A 27,784-nucleotide genomic window follows, 5' to 3' on the forward strand; every position below is an offset into this window, starting at 1 on the left:
GGCAAGCTCTACATCGACGACGAAGGCTAGGGCCCCGAGGCCAGCTCAATTGAGTACAGGTACTGGGTCCCCTTCGGCGGGATTCATGTCTTCAACGGCCGGATCGGCGAATCAGGCCCTGAGCCGTACATCTGCACCGACATCATCGAGACGGCTCAGCGCGCGAGACCCGCCCGGGCCCGACCCGCCGTAAAACATGCTTTTGTGGGTTGCATCCATGGAGGTGAATATTCAGAAGGATCAGTGGATGGCAGTGAGATGGCCATCTGTTCTGACGCTACATCATCAATAGGCGAGACAGACTCGTTGTATCAGCTGCAGGATGGCATGCTTGGGGGCTATTCCGATGGCATCAGTATTCCGGACCCCTTTGAGCCGCCGAATCGAGCCGGAGTCTTCATGGTAGGCACCCAGCCCAGACAGAACTCCACGGCTGCGGCAGCAACGACCACTGGGTCGGCAGCGGCCGGGTCAGGAGACCCCGCGTGCTCCCTGGCTCAGATACTAATGGACCTCACGGATAAGTCGACGGCCCTGTTGACTGCCGTGGTAGAGTCGGCGGATAAAGTTCAGCATGATGCAGAAGTGGCACGGGTACACGAAGAGATGGCATAGGCCAAGGAAAACTTAGCAGCTGAGGAGGTCAGGATGGCTGCAGAGCGGGCGGCTTTGGACGCTCGTGCTCAGCAGATCCAAGCAGAGACTTTCCGGCTCTCGGTGGATCTGAACGCGTCAAACGAGGTCATGAGGAGGAGGCATCAGAAAACTCAATCACGTTTACCTCTGACGCTCGATCCTAGGAACCTTTTCCATACACCTGGGGCCGGTCCAAGTAACCCGCCAGAAGCAAATCGGATCACGACACCCGGAGCACTGATTCAGCCGCGGGCCATGGAGCCACCTCGCATGTATACCGCTCCACCTCATTATGCGCCAACACCACCGGGTCACTTCTCCAATCCTTTGGAAAACCTCATTGTTGCGTCGGCTCGTTTGTCGGCTCTCCCGATGGAAGGCGATTCTTCGACAGCAGTCGAAACACGAAGGGTGAGGAAGCTTCTTCAGACAGCTCTGGCACAGCAGGATGCATACTCTTACAGTCGAGATAGAATCCATTCAACCCCTCGCCCGAGCCGGACCCCGAGCTATAGCAGGCATATGGACTCAGTTGACATGTCAAGCAACGCTCAGCGCTGCCACCAACCGGGTAGACATGAGCCGGTGCAAGCAGGAGCCCTTAACTTAGCGGATTGGGATAGGATCCGACAAGAGGCTGAGCGGGCGGTTCAATTGGCGGCTGAGCAGGCGGCTCATCAAACTTTTCTGGTTTATCCAGCAACATCTGTTGAGGCAGGAGTAGCCACAAGGACCAGAGGCCTTCCTTGCTTGGTGTCAGCTATACATAATGAGCGCTTACCTAAAGACTTCAAGGGGCCTCGTAAAGTGCCTAACTACACGGCCGATTTGCAGCCCGGGGCATGGATTGAGAGTTACGAGATGGCAATGGAGCTTTTGGAGGTCAGCGATGCAGCAATGTCTAAGTACTTCACCATGATGTTGGATGGAACAGCTCGCACTTGGTTGAAAGGGTTGCCGCCCAATTCCATTGGCTCATGGGCAGAGTTGAAGGCCCGGTTCATTCAAAACTTCAAAGACACATGTAAGCAACCTAGGTCAATTGTGGACCTGACTAACTGTAAGCAAGAGGAAGGAGAGTCCACAACCCATTGGGTGCACCGGGTCAAGGAGATAATACATTCATCTGATAAGATGGATGCTGGTTCGACAGTCTTAATGTTGGAGAAAAATTGCCATTTTGAACCTCTGAAGCAGAAGCTGGGGCGGCTCAAGCGTGACTGCAATGACATGGGCCAGTTGATGGCGGCTCTGGTCAAATATGTTGATTCTAAAAATACCAAGGATCCCTTGTCTGACAAGGAGAAAATAGGGAAGGGAAAGAAGAATGGCAACGGCAAGGGTCACCAGCATAACCTGGCAAATCAAGGAGGTAATAAACGTAAGACTGACAAATTTGTGGCTAATACCAATGCGCAGGGCAACAATCAGTGGTGCAAGGGTAGGCAGCCCCCTCGGTCGGGTGGGTCAGGGCCCACCCTCGAGCAACTATTGAATGAACCTTGCCCAAGACACGGCACCCGGGAGAAGCCAGCAACCCATCTGTGGAAGGACTGTATGATCCTGAAGGCATTTAAAAATTCAAATGCGTTTGATGGATGTCACGGGCCTGGCGGTGGTTCAGGCAGAGGCGGCTTTCATGGCCCGGGCGCCGATTCAGGTGGAGGCGCTTTTCACGGTTCAAGCCATACATGTAACTAGGGAAGTTACAATCAACAACCCGGCCAAGGTAATCAGCAGCAACAGTCCGGATATCAGAGCAATCCAAAACAGTTGAATAGTGGGCAATACCATGTATTTACCACTAGTTTATGCAAGAGGGACCAGAAGCTTCATAAGAGGGCCGTCAATGCGGTTGAGCCGGTGATACCGCGCTATTTGAGGTGGTCTGAACAGCCTATTGTGTGGAGCAGAGAAGATCATCCTCACGGGGTTGACAATCCAGGTCACTTAGCCTTAGTAGTGGCACCTCAGGTTGGTGGATATAAATTCACTAAAGTGCTCATGGATGGAGGCAGTAGCATCAACATCCTCTACTATGAGACGTTCCGTCGGATGGGGTTGACTGATAAGAGTCTTAAGCAATCCAAAACTATTTTTCACGGTGTTGTGCCTGGCAAGTCGGCATACCCAGTTGGTAAGATTGAACTGGAAGTAGCCTTTGGGGATGAATATGATTCCAGGGAGGAGAAGTTAACTTTTGAGGTGGTTAAGATCAAAAGCCCATATCATGCTCTATTTGGACAGCCAGCTTACACCAAGTTCATGGCTCGGCTGTGTTATGTGTATCTACAGCTCAAGATGCCGGGTTATAAGGGCACCATTATAGTGCATGGAAGCCGGAAAATAGCCCTGGAGTGTGAAGAAGGGGATGCTGCGTATGCTGAGTCTGTTTGTGCAATAGAGGAGTTAAAGTTTTATAAAGATAACGTTGACCCGGCAGACATGACATCGTTAAAGAAGCCAACAACGGAGCACGAGCCAGTGTTGAAGTTCAAATCAGCTGATGACACCAAGACGGTTGATTTTGTGCCCGGTGACTCATCCAAGAAGTTCATCATCAATGCCAACTTGGATCCAAAATAGGAAAGCGTGCTCATCGAGTTCATCCGTGAGAACCGGGACATCTTTGCATGGAAGCCTTCTGATATGTCGGGTGTCCCAAGAGAACTCGCTGAGCACACCCTCAATATTGATCCGAAGTTTAAGCTGGTCAGACAGTTTCTCCGGTGATTTAACGAAGAAAGGCGCAAGGCCATTGGAGAAGAAGTGGCCCGGCTCTTGGCGGCCGGGTTCATTGTGGAACTTTTTCACCCAGAGTGGCTGGCTAACCCGGTGCTTGTACTCAAGAAGAATGGCACATGGCGTATGTGTGTGGATTACATCAATTTAAATAAAGCTTGTCCAGTTGACCCTTTTGCTCTCCCTCGTATTGATCAGATCATTGATGCTACAGCGGGTTGCGTGCGTTTGAGTTTTCTGGATGCTTATTCAGGTTATCATTAGATCAAGATGCCAGTCAAGGACCGGGAGAAGACAGTCTTCATCACTCCATTTGGAGCCTTCTGCTATGTGTCCATGCCTTTTGGGCTTAAGAGTGCCCAAGCGACTTATCAATAGTGTATGCAGAATTGCCTTCACAATCAGATTGGGCGTAATGTTCATGCTTATGTGGATGATATAGTGGTGAAGTCCAGAAAGGAGGAAACCTTAGTAACAGATCTGAAGGAGACCTTTGATAACCTCCGGGTCTACAAGATGATGCTTAACTCGGCTAAATGTGTTTTTGGAGTCCCCGCTGGCAAACTCTTGGGTTTTTTGGTATCTAACAGAGGTATTGAAGCTAACCCAGAGAAAATTAAGGCAATCACCTCCCTGGCCAAACATGTGTGCATCAATGACGTTCAACGGCTGGCGGGTCGCGTCGCTGCTTTGAGCCGGTTCATAAGCCGGTTAGGGGAGAATGCGATGCCTTTGTACCAGATGATGAAAAAACGGATGATTTTGGTTGGAGTGATGGTGCAAACTCTGCTTTTGAGGAACTGAAGAAACAACTTGCTGAGTCACCGGTTCTTGCTGCTCCGGTTGAGAAAGAGCCGCTATTGTTGTATGTAGCCACTAACTCACGAGTTGTTAGTGTGGCGATTGTGGTGGAACGCAAGGAGGCTGGCAAGGAACATCTGGTCCAATGGTCGGTTTACTACGTCAGTGAGGTGTTGATTGAGTCTAAACAAAGATATCCACATTGTCAGAAGCTCATGTATGGGGTGTTCATGGCGAGCCAGAAGCTCAAACATTACTTTCAGGTCACCCAATCACTGTGGTTAGTTCTGCTCCTTTGGTTGACATCATTCAAAATGGAGAAGCCACTGGACGAGTCACCAAGTGGGCCATTGAACTTGGGTCTCATGGGTTGAAATATGTACCACGTACTGTGATCAAATATCAAGCGATGGTTGACTTTATTAATGATTGGACAGAATGCAGATGCCAAAAGAGAAACCAGACAACACAAATTGGACGATTCACTTTGATGGGTCCAGACAATTGGAGGGCTCAGGGGCTGGAGTTGTTTTAACTTCCCCTCGAGGTGACAAGTTTTGTTATGTGTTGCGACTGATGTTTCCTTGTACTAACAACGCAGCAGAGTATGAAGCCTTGCTCCATGGTCTTCGAATGGCCAAAGAGATGAGCCTGAGTCGGGTCCGGTGTCTTGGCGATTCAGATTTGTTGGCTCAACAGGTGTCAGGCAAGTGGGATTCCAAGGACCCTCTCATGGCGTCTTATCGCCGTGAAGTTGATGTTGTTGCAGGACATTTTAAAGGTTATCAAGTGGAACACATTGACCATAGGAAGAATGAAGCGGCAGATGCTCTAAGTCGGCTGGGGTCTCAGCGTAAGCCGGTGCCACCTAACACCTTTTTGGATGTTTTGCATAACCCGTCTGTTAAGTTACCTACAGAAGAAGGTTTGGCCGTTCCTGACCCGAAGGCACAGTTGGTGGCGGCTCTTCATGTCATCCCAGATTGGACAGTACCGGTCTTGGCTTACATGACCCGGGGCGAGTTGCTAGAGAATGAGACCCTAGCTCAACAGATAACCTGGCGGTCCAAGTCAATGACGATTTCTGACGGAGAGTTATACCATCACAGTGTTTCTGGAGCGTTTCAGCGGTGTGTTTCTCCTGAAGAAGCCCAAGAGATACTTCATGAAATCCATGAAGGGGATTGTGGTCATCACACCGGGTCAAAGTCACTTGTGGCCGAAGCTTTTTGTCATGGTTTTATTGGTTGACGGCTCACCCTGATGCAGAGGATCTGGTCGGTAGGTGTGATGGATGTCAAAAATTTGCACGGCGAGCACATGTGCCAGCTCAAGAGTTGCGGATGATTCCAATCACCTGGCCGTTTGCGGTCTGGCGGCTTGACATGGTTGTACCTTTCAAAAGGTCTAAGAATAAAAAGAGACATCTTTTAGTAGCAGTTGACAAATTCGCAAAGTGGGTTGAGGCGGAGCCAGTGAGTAAGTGTGATGCAGCCACAGCGGTTCAGTTCATGAAAAAGGTGATCTTTCGCTTTGGTTTTCCACACAGCATTATCACTGACAAGGGCACTAATTTATCCCAAGGGGCTATGGAGGAGTTCTGTCAACATGAGCATATTCGGCTTGATGTTTCTTCTGTAGCTCACCCTCAATCTAATGGGCAGGCTGAGAGAGCAAATCAGGATCTCCTAAAAGGTCTCAAGCCCCGGCTTATGGTTCCCTTGCAGCGAACGTCGGGTTGTTGGGTGGAGTTACCATCGGTGCTGTGGAGTATCAACACCACTCCTAACAGGTCTACGGGTTATACACCTTTCTTCATGGTTTATGGAGCGGAAGCAGTGCTGCGCAGTGACATCCATCATGACTCGCCTCGTGTGGCGGCTTATGTTGAAGCTAATAACGAACAAGCCAGACAAAATGCGCTTGACTTATTAGATGAGGAAAGAGACTTAGTAGCGGCTCGATCAGCGATTTATCAACAGGACTTGCGCCGCTATCACAGTCGCTGGGTTAAGTCCGGGACTTTTCAAGAAGGTGACCTGGTGCTCCGGCTCATCCAGGATCTGTCAGATGCACACAAGCTATCCCCACCTTGGGAAGGACCCTTTGTTGTCAGCAAGAACTTAAACAACGGGTCATATTACCTCACTGACATTCGAGAGCACAAAGACTCACGTAAGTCAGAGGAGGAGACCCATCGGCCGTGGACCATTTCTCAACTTCGGCCATACTACACCTGAGCCATCGGCTCTCATCATGTACATACTTTGACGTTGTATATATTATGATAAGTAATAAAGCAGGACCTTTGTCTTTTCCTTTTCAACGATTATAAATCTTTACTCCTTTTTACTATTTAAAATGACTATTAAGGAGCTGATCATATCTGAATCAAGTCTAACCTTTTTGATCCGGCTTATGATTGTATTCGAATCTAGCTGTAAACCTCATGGTCACTTGGGGGCTTCCTCTTCAAACATAGGTCGTATTCGAACCAAAGAGAACATAGCTGGCGTAACCCTCTTGATCGGCTCAAAGCCAAACTCACTAGGGGGCTTCTTGATCGTATCCGAATCATAGCTTAACCCCTTTTGGGTCCGACTTGGATCGTATTTGAATCAGGGTCGTTAAAAACCTCTCAAGGTCATTTGGGGGCTTCCTGTTCAAACATAAGTCGTATTCGAACCAAAGAGAACATAGCTGTCGGTACCCTCTTGATCGGCGCAACGCCAAAGCCACTGGGGGCTATTTGATCGTATTCAAATCTTAGCTTAACTCCTTTGGTCCGATTTACTGATCGTATTCGAATCAGAAACCCCCAACCTTTAGTTACAAGGTTATTTATATTGTTTGTCACCTGGTGTTTGTATTATTGGTCTTTTATTGTCTCAATTTTAAACAATCAGCATGGTTTTTTCGTCGGCTTGACTATTTGACAATAAACCTCCAAGGCATAAGAATCATCAGGTATTCAGAAGCATTGACTTCTCAAAAAAAGGGGACTGGATCGTCAGCCTCATCACCCGGGTCATATAAACCGGTGGTCCAGAGGTCGAAGATACAGGTATGACTGTTGTTTATGAATAGTTTCTTTATGTGGTACTCCAAGGTTATTTCAACCCTGTTTCTTTTTACGTTTAGTTCTGTTTGTCTACTATGATAAAACTTTTTGGTCATGAACCGGGTATTCTGACCCGTTCTGTGTTAAACCACCAAGCAAGTATTTCCTTTTTACAGGAATAGAGCAGAAATATTACAAAGATAACCATGAATGTGACGCATATATTGACATAAGGAAGCACAGAGTCACAAACGGCGTCTTATGCACGATGGCATAGGCAAAAATTCGAAGTGTTCAAAGCTAATTCTATTATAAGGCTTTTACAAGCCCACAAAGATGGTTCTCGTTCCTCCCTTTCCGGTTCACCTCCTTCTGTCAACTGAAAGCTAGGATTGGACCAGTCAAAGCCGTTCACGGCAATGAACTCTGATTCATCATCAATCAAGCCAGCTGGATCAACTTCTGGTGCAAATGTGTGTTGGTGAGCCGGCGAGATAAGGTCTGTCACCTTGTAGGAAGGAGCCGCCATCTTCTTATTCTCCAAATCAAAACCTGGCTGGTATTTGTCAATATTAGTTTCATCTCCAAGGATGGTAGCTTGAGGTCGAACTCCCCTCACACAAGCCACGAAGTCATCTTCCTCAAAGGGAGACCCGTCTTCCTTTACAGTCGGGTACCCCCTAGCTACATCCATCAGGTTTAGATCTAGCACCCAAGCCTTGGAACGGCTCAGAGCAGTCAAAGCTCCGGCTCTAGCGCAGGATTGTTTGACCTCTTGGAACCTGGCGGGTAAGATTGACAGTTTCTTCAAGACGTCACTGAGCCGGTTGGGTCCTTGATTGGCGGGAGAGATAGCAGTGAGTGCTCATTGAGCACCGATGTACAACTGCTCCACTAAGGTATAGATGGCCTTCAGTTTCCTCACGTTATCCTAGTTCAGGTTTTTGCTTCGCAGGCCTACACATAATATTTCAATTAAGGGGTCAGCAGGCGGTTTATTGTCCGAGTCACCAGAAGGTGAAACAGTTCAGTACAAACGGCTTACCAAAGATGGCGAAAACCATTTGAGACACCCGGTTCTTTAAAATGGTCAGCTCCGTAGTAACCTCCTCAAGAGCTGCTTCTGCTTTTTCGGCGCGTTGTGTCAGCAGTGTTTTCTCTTCAGCCCAGGTTTTCTTCTTGGCAGTCAAGTTGTTTCTCAATTTTTCCATCTCATCAAGACTTAATTGAAGCTTGGAGTCAGCAGCCTTGATTTCTGCCTCCTGATCCGCCAGCCGGGTCTTGGCGTCAGTTAATTGCGAACCCAATTCAGATAGGGCGTTCTACAAAACATATACAGGTGTGTCAAAGTTCAAGAGTTAAGATTCAAGTCTCAAAACCACATGAGACTTGGGGGCTAATGTATGCCAAAACAATTTCTTATGACTCTAACATATTTCAAGTCCCAAGTACCTTACAAAGTAACAACACTTGGCACTTGGGGCTAATGTATAATATTCAGAAAATCTCTCAAGATTAAGCCGGATTACAATATTAGTTGGGTTCAGCACAAGACAGTTATGAAATTAAAAGTGTCGGCTCTTTTATGATCAACTGAACCGGCCCTTGGGGACTACAGGTGAAGTTTATTCTAATTTATTGGACTTCAGAAAAATCTAAAGGTAAAGCTTTAGCCTATATCATAAGTCTATAGATCATTCAGGTTTTATCATAATCTACAGACATGGGGGCTGGCAGGATATAAGTAAGCCAGAAAAACATACCTCATACTTTAGTTGCAACTGCTTGACCATTTCGATCTCCGACTCATGGCTGGAGTGCACATGGCTGAGATAGCCGGACAATATGTCATTGGCATTCAGATGGCTATAATGAGAAATATCAAAATGCACTCTCTGTCTCTCTAGGGCCTCTTGTTTCGCGGTGTGACGGGCCAACATGGTGGGATTCCCTGGCTCAACAAAGCGGCTTCTAGTGATCAGAACGTCCTGGGCAGACGGTGATGGCGGGTTGGCCGAGCTGGATGGTCCGGTAGCAGGAGGGTTAACGATGGTATTGTCAGCTGATGGCTCAGGAGGATCTGTTTGAGTGTTGGTCGTCGGGTTTTCTGGTGCTTCACTTGGAGGGGGAGAAGGTGGCATGGCCGGTTCAGGTGCAAGGACTGGCGGGTCTTCCGCCGGCCTAGTCACCTTGGCCTTCTTGGATTTGGCTTGGCCACTGAGAAAGATGTTACAAAGCAGTTAGTATAAAGAAGCAGTTTGAAAGACATAGAGGAAAGATAATTTCTTACTTACCCAGGGGCGATCTTAAAGGTTGGGAATTGGGTTTGAGATGAGTCGCCAGAAGAGCGAGACACCTCCTGCAAAGATAAAAACAAAGTTAGTAATGCAAGGGAGAAGATCCAGTAATGAAAAGTAAAAGACGAAGAAATAAACCTCATTCGGGCATTTTTGAGGAGTCTGTTGAAGAACAAAAGGCGGTTCATCGTTGTTCCGGGCCTGATGGCAGATCTCATGTTGCTGCTTTTTCAAAAGAAAATGAGGATCCAGATAAGCCAAAGGGTGTGAAAACCTTACTTTCCAGGTTACGACTCGAAGTTTCTGTCTTGGCAAATGGGCTGAGTCGGAGGAAATAGTTACCTCTTCTTCTACGGCCTGACTAGCCCCCGTGTCATCCTGGCAATGATCAGTGTCAATAAGATTATTAAAAAGTTGGCCAAGGGAGTCAAGGGCTACCTCCGACTCACAAGTGTCATCGCCAAGTCTCAATAGTTCCTTTAGCGGTGCTTTTCTTCTTCTTCTTAGATCTCTGGGTCATCTTCTTGGCGGTTATGGCGGCGGCTCTAGCTTTCTTGGCGGCTTCATGGTCGTACTTGGCTTTCCAGAAGTCAGATTTGGCCTGTAAACAAATAAGCAAGATGAAAGGTCGTGCATGTATTTAAAACAGTTGAGAAAAATACAAAGAGGAAGAGAGCAGAGGTTCTTTACCTCTGGCACCGGGTAAAGCTTGCAGAAGGGGTTTAACCCGACTTTACTGCAATCTTCGTATTTGCCGTTCACCAGAAGGGTTAACATTGCAACAATATCTTCTTCATTTAATTGAATGGAGCTATGACGAAGAGAGTCGTCTGGGCCCCCACCGTATTCATACATCAATCTGGATTGGCGGCTTAGAGGGATGACCCGCCACAAAACCCGGCACCGGGTCAAATCAACTCCGGTTAAGCCGTTCCCCAATAAAGCGTTAATCATTTTAATGGATGGAATCAGCTTCTTGCATTCGCTGACAGTGAGTTTGTCAGGGAGTGCAAACTTGGAGTCAAGACGCTCTGTGCGATAACCCGGCAGCGGCTTCTCATTTGCTGGTGAAGTGTGTTGACAATAGAACCAAGTCTGATTCCAGTCCTTGGGATGACTCGGAAAGACTATTAGGGGGAAGATGGTGTCCTGTCGATGCTGAATTGAGATACCCCCAAGTTCCAAGCTAGGGCCATTGGTGCACTCGTTCTGGCGGTTCAGATAAAAATACTCTCTAAAGAGTTCCACAGTCGGTTCTTCTTGAAGGTATACCTCGTAGAGGACTTGGAAGTTGCAGATATTGGATATAGAATTAGGCCCGATGTCTTGAGGGCGGAGTTTGAAAAAATGGAGGACATCTCTGAAGAACTTTGAGCCGGGTGGGGAAAAGCCACGGTTCATGTAATCAGAAAAGACGATAACTTCACCATCTTTTGGATTGGGCCGTTCCTCATCCGGGTCAGGTGCATGATAATACATGACATTCTTCCCTGGCAAAAATCCTATGGAGAAGAACTCCTTCAAATTGTCCTCAGTTACTGTTGAGGGAACCCAGTTGCAGACAGTCGGTGCTTTGGATGGCATGATGTTCAAAAGATGAACTGAAAAGAAAGCAACATGCCGGATCAATTCAATGATAATGGTACAAGGGAGTAATGGCGGCTTAAAGTAAGGGCTAATGTCATATAAGGAAACGTAAGCCGGCGCAATAAGCCGCCATGACTACAAATATTTGAGAAAGCAGATTCGGCTAAGTGTTGAGACATACAAGTTTCCTAATTGCTTGATATTATTCCAGATCAAATGGCTATTCAAAATGGAAAATTTCTAGACCTAAATTTTTTGCACAGATGAGTTTGTGAGTCCTAATGAGGCCTTTATACTGCGAAAAGGGATCTATCAGTGTCAAGAGCAGGCACAAAAACAACTACCGCACAAGCATATATCTCTTTGGGGATCAAGAAGAGGCTGCAGTTGAACAACTACAGAGAAACTATGATGAACTACAAAGAACATGCAGAGACCTAGAAAGCCCTAATGCGGATCTAAGGAGCAAGAAGGGAAATGCTTACAGCCACAGATCTTCCGCGGAAGGTCCTCGCCGTTTTCTGGATTCAAATCCGGTTGATGCAGCGGCCAAGATCGGCGGAGGTGAAGGGCTCTCTGACGGCGACGGAGCTCGAGCAGCAGCGGAGGTCGCAAGAGGAGGAAGACAAAGAAGAGAGGAGAATGAGAAAGACCGGGGCGTGCCTATTTGTAAGGGGATAAGTGAACGGGCGGGCACGAAAAATGAGGAAGACCCATATAATGATTATCCAACCAAACGGGCGCCTCGATTCTCGAAAAGCATTAAAGATGAAGATCCGTTGAGAAGATGATGTCACGATAGTTTTTTGTGTTTTCAAGAGATGACGTCATGGCGGGTTACAAAAATTTCTGCGAAGAGAAGAAGATGGATTTTTTTCTAAGTATTGAAGATTGACAAAGAACAAAGTTCAAAGTCAATCTGGGGCCTAATGTTGGGGATATAGCTATCAGTTATGACCCGCCCAGGAGGGGCCGGGTCAGTCCCAGTGACAGGTCACAAAGGAAGCCTAGAAAATAGTCAAGGCGATAGTTTATTAAGGCTTATAGAAGGCCTAAGCCCAGAGGCGGCTTAAGGCCCAATATTGTAAATCGTCGTATGTAAGGAAAGACTTGTAAGGAAAGGCATGTAAAAGAAGTCACCGAGCCGGACACGCTTTATGAGCCGGCCGGGACTCTGTAGGCCGCCAGGTGTCAACCCGTGTATATAAGGGGACGACCCGGTGGTGGCTTAGGGCAAGAAACCAGAGATCGATAACCAAGCCGGCGGATTAGCCTCTTGGTGATCGAATCCCCAGCAATTCCAACACAACTAGACGTAGGCTTTTACCTTCATCGTAAGGGGTCGAACTAGTATAAAACCTCTCGTGTCCTTTGTCCCGATTAACCCCTTTAAGATTCCTAGTTGCGATGGCCCTATGACTAAGTCCTTTTGCTAGGACATCTGCTATGACAATTCCACGACACAAGTAATGATATAGTTTTGCATCTTAATTTATTGCTATGGCCGGAACGAGCAATTGTTTTGCCACTGATTTGATGCCACTCTTAATGTAATATGTAATTATCTCTACTTGTGAAAACAGGGATCTTCTTTGAAGATACCATATATTTTAGTGGAACTGCACAAGAAGATGTTGGAAACATTAAACTAATCGAGGAGTATATAGTAAGCATGGCAACCACAGTAGATAACAACAGATGGTTCCAGAGAAGTGCTTGATCTGTATGCTCTACACAATAAGCCTCCTGACAAAGGTTGGTACTCGCCCACGGATTTCATCCATATGATTGAGCTTTGTCATCTCTATTGGTGTTGTGCTACTATTTGGATACTGTCATGAGAAAGTGGTATTGTCCTTGAGAAGTGCTTCATCTGTGTTGTTTTAAATATTTCCTTTCCTTTTTGAGCAAACAGGGATGCTAGCATTTAGTTGTCCTCTTGTCTTTGCCCAACAGGATCATCCTCCTCTGAAGAAGAATATGGAGTACGTGAAGTGCCTAGTCCCGATTATGCCAGGATAAAGAAGCCAAGCCTCTTTCTTAAGAAGGGAGCAGTTCAAGGATGGTTACATTATTGCCCATAAGAACAAACTAACTTCAGCTCAGAAGGACTCACGGATCTCCATCTTTGTTGTTGTGATGGCTAGTACAATGTTATTTTATGATTCCTTCTGGCGAGTTCCATTTTTTAAATGTCTGCTCTGCATGGATCATGCAGGTTGACTGTTTAAACTGTCAATTCATAGTACAGTTTGCTTTATACTAATCACTTTTTTGTATTTATGCAAACAGGGGTGCTCAGCTTGATTTCAATGCGAACTACACAAAATGTTCACGAATACATCGAATGTTCTCGAATCATTCATTTCCACCACAAGAAAGGAGGTGTCGATATGTTCAAGGCGTTGCAACATATAAAGGAAAAATCATACAAGCTATGCACGAATTTGGTTGATTTTGGTGGAACTGCACAAAAAGAACAGCTGGTTTATTTAGCATGAGGTGCCATGTCAATGTCCGAACTGATGGCAAACCCTGCCCATTCCACAATCGTAGGCATTTGATATTTTGGAATGGGAAAACCTTGTCAAAGTTTGCTCATTGATGTACGCAAAAAAACACGCATTTGACATTTTGGAATGGGACAACCTTGTCAATTTTTGCTCATTGATGTTAGCAAGAAGACATGTGTTCGATATTTTCGAATGGGACGCCCTTTGCTGTTAGCAGTATCGATCAATTTTTCTTTATTCTTTAGTTGTGAAGTAAATATTGGCTTTGACATGTGATTCGCCGAGATGCATAATCATCGATTGTTTTGAATGTTCTCTATGAATTGCCAGGCCTGTGTGTTAAGTGCAATGTACAGGAACGCTAAATTTTGTACTCCCTCTGTTCCTTTTTACTTTGCATATTAGATTTCTTTCAAGTCAGTTGATTTTACATTGTGAATGTTGATACTTTTTTCTAATTGGTCAAAGTGGGGATACTTTGAGTTCAGACAAAACTTATATGCAGACTAAAAAGGACCGGAGGGAGTACATGTGAAACTGCTGCAGACGAGGTGATCACCCTGGGAATAATGCTAGTACGTATTGTTTTGCATGTTAATCCAATGCTAGTGATACAAGAATTCAAACAAATCGAACTAAATTCATTCATACACTGCCGGATTTCATATAAACATGCCGGATTTCATTACATTTCATAAATTCTTCAACTAAAAAGGGGTGTGCTAGAGGTATAATTAATTAACCGTAGCACTCGTGTTTGGCTGAGCCGAACAGAAGCTTCTTCTTGAGAGGACTGAGCTTCAGTGACATAACACAGCAGGTGCAGTTGTGTCACTTACATGTGGGCCAGATGCCTCTTGGGCCCACATGCTGGTGACCCAACTTCACCTGCAGTTAAGTAACTAAAGAAGCGTCCTTCTCCAACATAGCTCTCCGACTCCACATCGCCGCCAAGAAGCTAGTCGGCAGTCAGTGGTCAACCCGCCTAGCTTGGCTTCAACCGAAGGGTAGCAGCAGTGGCCTTACTTGGACCCGAGCGACGGCGACCTACCGTGTTCTACTCTTCCTCGTTTTCTGTGTGGCACGGCCTCGTTGGCAGCGGGGCGGGGCCTTGATGGAGCCGGTGATGTCCTCTATCTCGTTGCTGGCGGGGCGGTGCCTCGGTGGAGCGGGGGAAATCCTCCCCTCGTTGTCGGCAGGGTGGGGCCTCGGCTGAGCTGGCGATGTCCTCTGCCTCGTTGTTGGCGGGGCGGAGCCTCGGCGGAGTAGGGCCTCCGCCTCGGTGCTAGCGGGGTGGGGCCTCGGTGGAGCCGGCGGTGTCCTCTGCCTCGTTGTTGGCGCCGAGGGGCCTCGATGGAGCACGGGCTCATCAATGCCAGTGAAGCAGGGACTCGTCGGAGCCGGCGGTGTCCTCTGCCTCGTTGTTGGCGTCGCGGGGCCTTGGCGGAGTAGGGCCTCGTCGACGCCAGCGGAGCGGGGACTCGTCGGAGCCGGCATTTTCCTCTGCCTCATCCTCGGTCTCGCCAAACAGTGACTCGCCCGCTTCATCGCCCTCTTTGTAGGCGGTCGCAGCCTCCACCACCCGCATGCGGTACCGCCAGCGCTCGAGGCGGACCTCGCGAGCGGAGCGGTACGAGTCGAGCAGCGCCTCCTGCTCCGTCCGCTCTGCGGTGATCTGCTCCTCTGCCTGTAGGTGCTCCTGGAGGAGATGGTGGTTGTAGGCTGCGTCGCCTGTGCCACCCGGAACTGCTCCTCATGCTTCTGCCTCATCGTGTCCATGTATTGGGCACGAGCCTCACCGATGGTCATGGTGCAATGCACCAGCGAGGATGGCATGGAGGAGGGGGTTGGTGCCGGATCGTCAACTACCATGTTCTCCATTGGGACGTCATCGTCCTCCGGCTGCCTGCCGGCTAACCAGTCGGCAGCAATGGCTGCCATCTCCTTGTGGTCCATTGCCCGCCCATCCCAAAGAGCGCTAGAGCGCGAGGAAGCCATGGTGGGAGTAGTGGTGTGGACAGGAGAAAGGGAACAGAGGCGGATGATTGCGGCTATGGCTGGCGCAGCAGTTTATATAGCAATGGTGGGCGGCGGAGGGACGGACGTGTGGCGCCGGAGTAGCCGCCTCGGCAACCGCGTATCATTAATGTGGGCGGCAGACGGACGTACGGCACTTGTGTCGTTTGAAGGCGGAGCAATCGCCTGCACCGGGAAGCGAGGCTGGCAGCGCTGACCGTTTTAGGCGGAAAGCGCGCGCAGGCGAGGGAGGCAGTCTGGGTGGGCCAGGGCAGTCAGACTCGTGCTTGGTAGTGGGTCGATCTAGCAGCCGGACATGCTGGCTTGCCAGCGAGCTCGCCGAGCTGAGCGACGACAATCAGACGATGGAGGTAGCTTCCGACCAGGAGCCGGCGCCACTGTCCAAGCAGGTTCATGCCATGTTCACCATAGAGCAGGCGCGTCCCACTTCGATGCCCTAATGGCGGAAGAGCTACCAGCATAGGAGGACCTGTGACGCAACCTCCATCTCCTCAACGAGCACCAGTGAATAAGCGAACGACAATGCCGTCACAGAGATGTGGCCTTATGATCCTGGCTTCCCGAATGAGCAGCAGGTGCTGTATCAGAAAATCCATAGGGCCCGCGAGGCCCTCTACATCGTCCTTCGAGTTGTTGCGCTAGCCGTGGCGCCGCCGTCTCGCATTGTCAACATGGTCAATGACATGAGGAATGAGGAGATGACTTTACTTGGAGAGGATGACAGTGGGGACCCACCAGAGCCATAGTCGCACGTACGCAAGTGTCTCCTTATTATATACAACTGTAATATTGTTTGCTTCCTCCTGGTTTCCTGACATCACGTCCCACACCATTGTCAACCTCTGTAGTCAATAAACGAGAGAATTGCACAAGGAGCGGCGGACAGCTGGGACCATGTAGCTCGAGAAGTATTTGTCTTTTTGAGGTGTGAGCACTATAGAGTTTTTCTTGAGCGATGTTTTCGTTTTTTAGGCAAGAGCGATGTTTTCATTGTTGTTCAGAGGAGAGCAGGGTATTAACTAGGTGGGCTGTGGCCTGTCTAGCCCAGGCCAGATATCCATCCCAGATATTAATTTTTTTTTCAAGCTGAAAATGGCTACCCCAGCTATACTTTTTTTGAGGAATACCCAGTCAAGGTCAACTTGTTATTCTCCGCCCCGCTGGGCTGCAAATCTTTCCTACGAGGGATGCATTAGGCTTAACAAGAAAATGGGCTTTAAGAAATAATAAATGGGATGTAACTATAAAAAATGCACCAAACACGTAATTTCTTTACAAAATATTATTTCTGGATTTTGAAAATTTTAATTTCATTAATTGTTGTGCGCGCAATGTTTCATTGGATTTTTATGTAATACAAATTTATATTGAAATTGTATTTAATCTGACTAAAAATTTCAGGATAAAAATATTTCGGATCCCATCAAAATGTGGGAAATTTTATTGAATTCTATTTTGAATGGTTGGTTGAAATTATTAATCATTGTCCTAGCTAGAAAATGGGCTGTACTTTTAACAAACTGTAAATGGGTTGTAGTAAATTCCATTAGAATTCAAAAATGGGTTGTATATTCTTACAAATCTCAAATGGGCTATAAGTTCTCTGCCACACACTTGTGGGCCTACTAAGTTGACGCGTCCCCTCAAAAAAAATAGTTGATGTGTATGCAAGGCTTTGTCAACTTATAGTCAACACACGGTTCTAGCAGAAGTGGCCGTTGGATGTCCATCCAACGGATGTCGTGCTTCTTCTTCAATCTCGGATATTCTAGCTTCACCCGCCCGAAAAATGATTCCTTCCCCTGACATCTAGGGTGCACCGTTTCGGAAGCTGACCCGTGGGCCTACTAAGTTGATGCGTACCAAGGGATTTATCAATTTAGTCAATATAAACGATTCTAGCTGCAGTTACCGTACGATGTCCATCCAACGGCCGTCGTGCTTCTTCAACCTCTGGTCTTCTTGCTCCAACCGACCAAAGCAGCGTCGGTCATGCCGCCTGCTCCTGCCTCCCGTGGCCGGCTGTGCTGCCGCGGAGGCCTCATCGCCCCTTACTACTCCCACCGCTGGACAGGCCATCTGCCTCTACTCACCCACACCCCCTGTTATTCTGCGGCGACGGCAGCCTCACACCGCAGCCGAACCAGTGAACCCTCGTACTCCTCTCCGTGTGGGCTTCCTATGCCGCGTCTTCCCCGGCTTCGCGTCATCCCCTTCCTAGGCCTCGCCGTCGTCCATCGCCCTGGTGCTCTCGGCGCGGCATGGTCAACATGGTCAAGGAACGACTTCCATCGGGAGAGTACTGTACGTGGAGAGGCTGACAGCTGGGTCCACGGCTGCAACAAGGAAGTGCCTCCTTATTTCGTGGAAAAGAATGATTCCTCCACCTGACAGCAGGGACCCACCGGACGGGCCACCGTATTTCATGAAAATAAACGTTTCCCCCCTGACTGCTGGGACCCACCAGCTACATCTTCGCACGCAAGGAAGTGCGTCCATATTACGGGCAAAAAATGATTTGCCCCCTGACTGTTGGGACCCAGCAGCTACATCTTCGCACGCAAGGAAGTGCCTGGCAGTCGGGACCCACCCAGTCGGAGTGTACGTAGCATTGTCATTCTGGTCGCGGACGTGTACGTACATACTGGTCGATCGGTCTGTCTGCAGGTTGCAATGATGAATCATGGCCGTGCAAGGAAGGGCACGTGTCATAGTAGAGGCGCGCACGTGTCGTAGTAGAGGCGCGCACGTAGCATGTACACGTACGTACAGAGGCCAGGGTGCAAGAAAGAAAATACAGCCATGTATGTACATACGGGCGGGGTCTCAAACGCCTACTCATGCATATGTACAACCAGGGCTCGTGTACATGGCTGTGGCTGGGTCGGAACGGAGAAACTGCATCGTTGTCATGTTGGGGAGGTAACAGAATGCGCCGTGTTCATCGGGAGGCAACGGAACGCGTGTTGTTCATCAGGAGCCAACCGGCTTGGACGGAACAGGTGATGGAAACAAGGCCTGGCGTACCATAGAACGAAGGAAACGGCCTTGTGTTCGACCGGCCACGATGGAAATGAGATCCTGTTCATCGGGAGGGGTCTGGCGTACCGCAAAACGGAGGAAATGGATCTCCTACGGTCGAAACGCAGTCCTGTTGATCGGGAGGGGTGTGGCGTACTGCAAAACGGAGGAAATGGACTTGTGTTGGGGCGCTACAGTCGAATCGAGGGTCCTGTTCATCGGGAGGGATGTGGCGTACCGCAAAACGGGACTCCACGGGGTACTGTTCATCTCCACCGTCGACCTCCTCCAGCCTCCATGGTCTACTATTCATCCACCGTCGACCTCCTCCAGCCTCCACCTGCGACTGTTCATCCACGGGCTCCTGTTCATCCAGCCTCCACCGCGCGCTCCTCCACCGACTACTGTTCAACCAACCCTCTCCATGGGGGCCCTGTTCAACCACCCCTCCACGGGCTACTGTTCAACCAGCCCTCCACCGGCTACTGTTCAACCAGCCCTCCACGGGGTCCTGTTCATCCAGCCCTCCACGGGGTCCTGTTCATCCACCGACTCGACCGATTGGGTTACTGGTCATCCAGCGGCAACGGCCTCTACTACCACGGGTTCATGTTCATCCAACCCCCACCGGGAACTGTTCATCCAAACCCCCTAACAATGCTCACTGTTCATCCAGAGGTAGCATCGATCGGCTTCAGTTAGCAGTAGTAGCGAAGGAATCGCTCGATCGGGAGGGGTCTGGCGTACCGCAAAATGGAGGAAACAGACCTCCTACGATCGAACCAGGGCCCTGTTGATCGGGAGGGGTGTGGCGTACTGCAAAACAGAGGAAATGAACTTGTGTTGGAGCGCTACGGTCAAAACGGGGGTCCTGTTCATCGGGAGGGGTGTGGCGTACCATAAAATGGGACTCCATGGGATACTGTTCATCTCCACCGTCCACCTCCTCCAGCCTCCACGGGCTACTGTTCATCCACCGCAAACCTCCTCCAGCCTCCACATGCGATTGTTCATCCACGGGCTCATGTTCATCCTCCACCGCGCGCTCCTCCACCAACTACTGTTCAACCAGCCCTCTCCACGCGGTCCTATTCAACCACCCCTCCACGGGCTACTGTTCATCCAGCCCTCCACCGGCTACTGTTCAACTAGCCCTCCACCGGCTACTGTTCAACCATCCCTCCACAGGGTCTTGTTCATCCAGCCCTCCACGGGGTCCTGTTCATCCACCGGCTCGATCGATCGGGGTGTTGTTCATCCAGCGACAACGGCCTCTACTACCACGGGGTCCTGTTCATCCAACCCCCCACCGCGAAAAGTTCATCCAAACCCCCCAACAACACTCACTATTCATCAAGGGAAGGAAGCAGCAGTGTTCAGTCGGCTTCAGTTAGCAGTAGTAGCGAAGGAATCGCTCGACCGGGTTCAGTTAATAGCCATCGATCGATCGCTCGGGTTCAGTAACGCGTAGCCTGCAGCGCAATCGCTCGGGTTCAGTTAGAGCCCAACGCCTCGCACACACACGCGTACGTACGAGAGAAACACGCATCGCTCGGCCCCCGACCACCCACTGTAATCGGGAACTCCCCCGATATTTTCCTCGCCCTTGCTTCTACCACGGTTTTCTCCGTCATGGACGGTCCAAAGAATGTCATGCAGCTGCAGCCCGCCCAGGACGAAAAGCCCATTTTCTGTCATGATTTTTTTTCATAGAAGTAGGAGCCCACCACATCTATGATGATACCAGGTTTTGTTATAATTATTGTCATAGAAGTGTCATAAGTATGACAATTTTTTTGTTCGGCCCTAAATGGCACGGATGTGTCTTCTTTTGTAGTGTCTATTTCAGTGGGTGCTATATCGTTTATAATTTCTTGATATAAGGTAAAAGCAATAGCACTCACGCTAGCACCTATGTCACATAAACCATGATAATAGTGATCTCCTAGTTTAACTGAGACAACAAGCATGCCAACAACGGGCCTATGTTTATCTTTTTCATCGGGTTTGGCAATTCTAGCAGCTTCATTACAGAAGTAAATAACATGCCCATATATATTTTCAACCAAGAGATCTTTAACCATAGCAACACTAGGTTTCTACTTTGATTTGTCCAGCTGATTTAGGTGTTCTAATATAACTTTTGTTGACCACAGTGGAAACTTTGCCATGTTCCTTTATCCTAACAGGGAAAGGTGGTTTTTTCAATATAAGCAGTAGGAACAACTGGATCAACATTATAAATAATAGTTTCCTTTTTAGCTATTGCTGGTTCTTTAATTTCTTCTTTGATAGGTGGGTGATGTTTAAACCACTTCTCCTTAGGGATATGAACATGAGTAGCAAAAGATTCACAAAAGGAGGCTACTATCTCAGAGTCAAGTCCATATTTAGTTCTAAACTTTTGGAAAGCATCGGTATTCATAAAAGATTTAACACAATCATACTTGAGCTTAATACCTGACTCTTTACCTTCATCGAGTTCCAATCTCCAGAGTTGCATTTAATTCTTTCTAAAAGATCCCACCAGAAATCAGTAGACTTCTTCATGAATGAACCAGTACAAGAAGTATCAAGCATGGATTGATCATCACGAGAAAGTCGAGCATAAAAATTCTGAATGATAATTTCTCTTGAGAGCTCATGATTGGAGCATGAATATAACATTGACTTAAGCCTCCCCCAAGCTAGAGCGATACTTTCTCCTTCACGAGGCCAAAAATTATATATATAATTTCGATCATGACGAACTAGATTCATAGGATAATTTTTTGGTGGAACTCCAATTTCAATCGATTCCAATTCCAGGATCCAGTATCATCACATAGTCTATACCATGCCAATACTTTTCCCTTCAAAGATAAAGGAAAACCTTCTTCTTAGCTTCATCTCTGGGTAAACCTTCAAGCTTAAATAATACACAAATTTCATCCACATATATCAAGTGCATATCAGGATGTTCGGTTCCATCTCCTGCATAAGTATTAGCTAGCAGTTGTTCTATCATACCCGAAGGAGTTTCATAACCAATATTTTCAGTAGGTGCAGTAGGTTGAGGGGTAACTAATTGTGGTTCCGGTCGAGGTGAAGATACCCCGAACAAACCCCTCCAAGGATTGTTCTCCATAGTAACAAGTGATAATAAATTTCAGCACGTAGTAATAATTTTTCCTTACCGATTTCCACTTACCAAGAGCGCTTCACTCCCCAGCAACGGCGCCAGAAAAGAGCCTTGATGACCCACAAGTATAGGGTATCAATCGTAGTCCTTTCGATAAGTAAGAGTGGCAAACCCAACGAGGAGCAGAAGGAAATGGCAAGCGGCTTTCGGCAAGGTAATGTCTGCAAGCACTAAAATTATAAGTAACGAGTAGTTTGATAGCAAGATAATTTGTACCGAACAAGTAAAAGTAATGGTAACAAAAGTGCAGCAAGGTAGCCAAATCCTTTTCAGGAAAATTACAAGCCAAAACGATCTCCTATAATAAGCAAAGCGTTCTTGAGGGTACACGGGAATTTCATCTAGTCACTTTCATCATGTTGGTTTGATTTATGTTCGCTACTTTGATAATTTGATATGTGGGTGGACCGGTGCTTAGGTCTTGTTCTTACTTGAACAAACCTCCTACTTATTATTTACCCCCTCACAAGCATCTGCAACTATGAGAAAAGTATTAAGAATAAATTCTAACTATAGCATTAAACTTTTGGATCCAAATCAGCCCCTTACGGAATAGCGCATAAACTAGGATTTAAGCTTCTGTCACTCTTGCAGCCCATCATCTAATAACTACTCCACAATGCATTCCCTTAGGCCCAAATATGGTAAGTGTCATGTAGTTGACGTTCACATGACACCATTAAGGGGATGACAACATACATACCATCAAAATATCGAACACATATCAAGTTCACATGATTACTTGCAACAAGATTTATCAAATGACCTCAAGAACAAAGTAACTACTCACAAATGATAATCATGCTCAAGATCAGAGGGGGATTAAATAGTATAATGGATTTGAACATATAATCTTCCCCCAAATAAACCATATAGTAATCAACTACAAGATGTAATCAACACTACTAGTCACCCACAAGTACCAATCTATAGTTCCGGTTCAAAGATTGAATGCAAGAGATGTACTAGGGTTTGAGAGGAGATGGTGCTATTGAATATGTTGATTTAGATTGCCCTCCCCAAGAAGGTAGAGTTCTTGGTGATGATGATGACGATGATTTCCCCCTTTGGGAGGGAAGTTCCCCCGGCGGAATCGCTCCGCCAGCGGGCAAAAGTGCTCCTGCCCAAGTTCCACCTCGAGATGGCAGCACTTCATCCTGAAAGTCCTCTCCTTATTTTTTCTAGGTAAAAATGACTTATATACCAGAAGAGGGCCACCGGAGGTGGGCCGAGGAGGGCACAACCCACCAGGGCGCGCCTGGCATGCCCAGGTGGGTTGTGCCCACCTGGTGGGCCCCCTATGGTATTTATTGGCTCCAATGTTTCTTATATATTCCATAAAAGTTCCTCGTGAAGTTTCAGCTCATTTGGAGTTGTGCAGAATAGGTAGTCTGACGTAGCTTTTTCAGGTCCCAATTTCCAGTTGTCGGAATTCTCCCTCTTTGTGTGTACCTTGCATATTATGAGAGAAAAGGCATTATAAATACTCCAAAAGGCATTATTATGGATAAAAACAATATAAATAATAGTAGGAAAACATGATGCAAAATGGACGTATCAACTCCCCCAAGCTTAGACCTTGCTTGTCCTCACGCGAAAACCGAAATCGAAAAACATGTCCACATGCTTAGAGAGAGAGGTGTCGATAAAAACAAAATACGGTCATAGAAGCATCATGTATATTATTATAACAGCAACAAACTTTATCATAACACTTTTACCATAGAAATTTTATCATAGACTTCTCATGAACAAGTAACAATTCATCACAACATCAAAGTGTAAAGCATAAACTCTATTGAAAACCAACAAACTATGTTCTCAGTCAACATTGCAACTACAATTCATCATCTTTTCAGGAAGGGTCATGTATCGGAGCCTTTTTGGCAAGTCCACATACTCAACCATCATATAGTCTTCTATGGTTGCTAACACTCACCGCATACACATCAGCAAAACGTTTCAACCGAACAATAGAAAGATAGGGGCTTAAAGTTTTGCCTCCCAACACACTCACCTCGAGGGTGATGTCAACAATAATAACTCATGCTACTCATATCCAACTGGATATATGTGCCTAGATCTTTCCTCACTACATGATGCTTGCCAAAAGAGAAAATAAAAAGGAATAGAGAGAAGAACTTTGACTATTGCATAAAAGTAAATACATAAAAGTAAAAGATATGCCCTTTGTAGAGGGAAGCAGAGGTTGCCATGTGCTTTTTGGTTTGTATGCGCAATCTCTTAGTGCAAAAGAACGTCACGTTATATTGCCCCTTATAATAGCAACCTTTATTATTGAAAGTATGTAGTCCCCATGTGTGGTTTTGGTAATTAATGACAATCCTAATGGACTCATGTTTGCATTGAGTTATACATTTGAAGGAAAGTTCCATTTCCAATGCATGAAGAATATTGGATGAACTGAAGGATGTTTATTCCATGGTGATGCAAGAAGGAGATAGAATGGATTCGAAATGAATGCCATATACATATTGTTGTCCATGCATCAAGGTTGAGCTCGATGATTGAATCAAATATGATCAAGATGAATTCCATGTGATGAACAAGATGTGATCTATATGGAGTTCATTAAGGATCTCAGACATTATCTTGCTCAGGCTTATGGGTTGAACCATGATGCATCAAGATCTTGAGAGAATTATTAAAGAGAAGAATTCTACATATGCTTGAAGATAGGATCATTATGAGCTCATATGTTGAGTCATGGATTAGTATGTCTTGAAGCAAGTATTTCAAGTGATGAATTCATTGTGCCTCTCAAGATACTATGTTGGAGCATGAGAACAAGCAAATGATGTCCAATATGATATTCAAGGAGAAACTTGATATGGTCATGGTGAATTAAGATATTAGTTATTGTGTCTTGAAGAAATGAAGCATAGTGAAGATAACAATAGGGCCTTCAAGACATCAATATTAATCATGGAGAAAAGATAAATGTTGACCAAGATGAAGATCAAAGATTGACCTCTAAGATGGTCAACGCACAAGCGCATATCATGTGCCACATGAGATCTTGTGGTATGGTAAGAATTTCTCAATTGCGCTTTGTGTATTAACCCATAATATGTGTTGCCTATGTTATGTGGGTTAGGTAATTCTCATGAGCTTGGTGCTCATCAAAGGATGTTATCAAGTAATTAATGATGATTGATACGTCCATTTTGCATCATGTTTTCTTACTGTTATTTATAATGTTTTTATCCATAATAATGCTTTTTGGAGTAATTCTAATGCCTTTTCTTCCATAATATGCAAGGTATACACAAAGATGGAGAATTCCGGCAGCTGGAAATCTGGACCTGGAAAAGCTACATCAGGCTACTTATCCAAGCTGAAACTTCATGGAGATTTTTATGGAATATTTCAGGAATATTGGAGCAAATAACTACCAGAGGGGGCCCACCAGGGGCACAACCCACCTGGGTGTGCCAGGGAGCCCAGGCGCGCCCTGGTGGGTTGTGCTCACCCAGGCCCACCTCCGGTGCCCATCTTCTGGTATATAGGTCATTTTGACCTAGAAAAATAAGGAGATGACTTTCGGGACGGAGCACCTCCGTCTCGAGGCGGAACTTGGGCAGGAGCACTTTTTCTCTCCGGTGGAGCGATTCCGCCGGGGGAACTTCCCTCTCGGAGGGGGAAATCACCGTCATCACACTGGTACGCATCGGTGCTATACAAACGGTTTTTAACCCCTTTCTGCGACGGAATTTGGAACCGTTGCCAAGTGAGTGTGTGCGATAGGGGGGTCCTTCCCACATGACCCAGAAATCATCGGGGGTAGGCCCTCCTGGGACACCAAATGAGCTCGTGTGCGATCGGGCGAGGCATCAAAACCCAATCGTTTCTGTAGGTTTGTACATCCCACACGATGAATCCCAGAAAAACATTTCTGTAGGTATGTATATCACACAGTCAATCCAAGGAATACGTTTCCGTTCTTATGTACATCCCACACAGTCAATCCAGGGAAAACGTTTCCGTTCTTATGAACATCCCACACAATTAATCCAGGGAAAACGTTTCCGTTCGTATGTACATCCCACACAGTTTTATGTGTAGGCTCGTGTGTGAAAAGTGTAACTATCACACACGCTCTGCCTTGGTTAACTATTTGCTTTTATCAACTACATCACGCACGATTTGATGAAGAAAACTGTGTGGCATTGGGCTATCCATCACAAGCGCTTTTACTGCTAGAACCGTTTGCAAAGGTCCATGACACATTTAGCAGGTTTATTAGTTTAGAATCAAAAAATCCAGTATTACGAAAATTCACATTTCATATCGAAAAATTGTTTGCCAATTTCATATCAGGCACATAAAATATATTATAACATCACATTACGATAGCTACATGAAAACAACACAATACAACATATAGCTAGTTCAACTTCGTAAGAACAATATATTCATTTCCCTAATTGAGATCATCCAGGCTCGTCTTATCCACCTCTGCTTTCAGTTCAGTAAGAACCTGTTTTGCACTGGCCAACTGGGGAAGTGCCTCCTCCTTCGCCAACACCATCTTAGCAAAGTCTGATTTAAAAAATCTGAGTTCATTCTCCACCTTCCTCTTTTTATCCCGCATCTTCAAATATTCTTCAACGTTGACAACACTTTCTCTAAGCCTACGTCTGTTCACTTCCTCATACATGTTCCAGAGCTTCGCTAGGCACATCTTCAAAGACTATGGCCACTCTTGATCAACCCACTCCAAGTAAGAACACTTTTGTTCATTCTATAATATTTAAAACTAGATCAGTAACAATTGTAGGGGAAATGGGTTTATAGCAACATAGAAAATCACCAATGCTTATTTTGAAAAACTGAAGAAACATGTTAATTATGACATATCTTCTCAAAAATATCAATGTGCAAATGAATTAATTGCTACTGAGACAACAACCAAATCCTGGAACATTAGAAGCTATAATTAACTACAACAACGCTACAAGTTCTTACTCATGTACAATAAATAACAAATTGAACATTTTATGAGGAAGGTAAATATAACTGCAACAACATAACGATAGTGTTTCGATGACAGCAAATTGATACTAACAGGTGTGTACATGCACAAATTTTAGTAACATAGAACTAATAGCACTAAGGCCGTCCACTATGTATGCCAAAGTTGGTGTAAAGACAACGGTTGCTACATCTCGCACTAGTGCCCTGCACTGGCAAGCCGATGCAGCGGAAAAAAATCAGGGACCCAGACTCCGGAGCACCTAGTTGCTCTGATGCCCAGTTCCTTCATGCCATAAATATTTAGTATTTTACTGCTTGGCTGCTCAGATGTGTGGACCAAAGTTGGCTGCACAAACTGCTGAAGCGATGCCAAATAATTTTCTAATGGCACCGCTAATGAGATGGCAACAATTTTAGATACTAAGTACAAACTCTGACACTATCTTAGGATGCGTTTGGTTGAAGGTGTGGTATGAATGGGTTAGGACCATGACAGTGTCTGAATCACATCTAACAAATGATTTGTAATAACGAAAGAGGGTCTAACCTTCTCTGCACATGCCATAAACTTCCTCCCACTGTCCACAGATTCAAACGCAACTATCTTCACACATGAAGATTGATGGTGACAACAAGCAGATAGATCTTCAGCCACCCCGCTCCATTCATTGCCACTGATGGTCCTAGGGAGCTACAAGAGGAAGAAATGACTCAAATAGACCGCCGGGTAAAAATCCTTCATTCCAAGCCATAGCCCGAGAGAGAGAATAGAGGCATACCCGGGTGGTGAAGGAGTCGTCGCCGGAGGAGGAACCGCTTGAGAGGTCTTTGAAGAAGACCATGGAGACCCCGGTGATAGGATGCGAGACAGCGAGAGCAAGGAAGCGGTATAGCTTAGGAAGGAAGGAAG

Source organism: Triticum aestivum, chromosome 2A (assembly GCF_018294505.1).
Source record: "Triticum aestivum cultivar Chinese Spring chromosome 2A, IWGSC CS RefSeq v2.1, whole genome shotgun sequence".
In the NCBI taxonomy this organism is placed as follows: domain Eukaryota; kingdom Viridiplantae; phylum Streptophyta; class Magnoliopsida; order Poales; family Poaceae; genus Triticum; species Triticum aestivum.